This window comes from Cyprinodon variegatus, unplaced genomic scaffold, assembly GCF_000732505.1.
Source record: "Cyprinodon variegatus isolate N-32 unplaced genomic scaffold, C_variegatus-1.0 Scaffold1089, whole genome shotgun sequence".
Lineage (NCBI taxonomy): Eukaryota > Metazoa > Chordata > Actinopteri > Cyprinodontiformes > Cyprinodontidae > Cyprinodon > Cyprinodon variegatus.
The window spans coordinates 86,577-88,223 of NW_015151542.1; positions in this window are offsets into that span (position 1 = coordinate 86,577).

Sequence of the window (1,647 nt, forward strand, 5' to 3'; positions counted from 1 at the left end):
AGGCGGTGATCAGATGTGGCCAATTTAGCTAAAATCGTGCACCTCGCCTCCTTATATTCACCACCTCTGACTCGCTCAGCTTTGCCCTAGGTCCTACATGGTAGGGGGCAGAAAACTGTAACTTTTGGAACTTATATTAAATCTAATTGGTTAAAGTTGATGTTTAAATACATGCCCCATCAAGCAACATAGCTCCTCACTAAGTATTTAGTTCCTCCCAGGCCTGCTGGGTCCAGAACCAGAGGGAAGTGAGATAGAGAACAAGGGCACTAAAGCTTGGAAGTCTTTGCCAATCAACTGAAGGGGGAGACCAACTAAGTCCTTTGTAAATATAAACTCAAACACTTCATTCAGAGGTCAGAAATGCAATCAATGATTACCTGTTGATTTTGCAAATTGTGCATTTTATTGTGTTTTATTGTAAAGACCCATCTAACAATTAGCATTTGCTAAAATGTTATATCATGTGACACGTGCTCATGAAACATACTAGTTCCTATTTAAATGAAACTAAATTAATCTGAAGGCTGTCAAATGGTTTAAGAGTGTTTATGGGAATTTTTAACCACTGAGGCCTTGCTCTCAGTCTCCTCTGTGATTCATCCCAAAGGTGTTCAATCAGGTTGAGGTCAGGACTCCATGCAGGCCAGTCAAGTTCATCAAGTACAGACTCTGTCATCCATGTCTCTATGGAACTTGCTTTGTGCTCTGGTGGACATTCATGTTGGAAGAGGAAGGAGTCGGCTCCATCCCATCTCTGAACACTGTTCTAGAAGTATCTGAACGCAACAGTAAGTTTGGAACTGTGTAGTGATTGACTCTACAGAAAGTTCTCTTCACACTATGCCCTTCAGCATCCTCAGACCCCAGTCTGTTAGCTTATGTGTCCTACAACTTCATGGCTGAGTTGTTATTGATCAAAAGCAATTCCTTTTTCTGAATAGGCAGCTGATTGTTGACTCGGGGATATTTAGACACAAGAAAATTTGATGACAGGATTTGCTGTATAGGTAGCATCCTATCATAGTTTCCCCACTGCAATCCACCGATCACCTGACAGCAGCCAATTCTACCACAAATGTTTGTAACAACAGTCTGCATGTCTGGTCATGCAGTTATGTCCTGGATTTTATAAACCTGTGGTCATGGCATGATATTGCCAAATGAATCCGTTTTGTGATTGGTGATTGCCACTCTACCTGCCATGTTGGTCGAAAGCCAATAAAACAACACCCAACACTGAGAAGTTGTATTGTTAACCAATCATGTAGCCCAGTGCTTCTCAAAACTGATCCTTAAGTACCACTGCTCTGCATGTTTTAGATTTCTCCTTCCTGCCACACACCTGACTTATATAAGTAAACAATTAAAAGGCCTCTACAGCACTTGAAGGCTGCTAAGTAGGTCATGCAATTATTAGAATCAGGTGTGCTGCAGCAGAGACATCTAAAACATGCAGGGCTGTGGTACTTGAGGAGCAGGTTTTAGAACTGCTGATGTCGCTTCTTGTTTTGTTAAGCAAGCTCTGCTCTTTTCTTGGATTTTTTAAACAAAATGTGGCGACATACAGTTAAAGGTTTACATACCCTCACTGCAGAAAATCTAAATCTACAGTAGATAAGTCATTTTTTTCTTAAAATAAGTGCA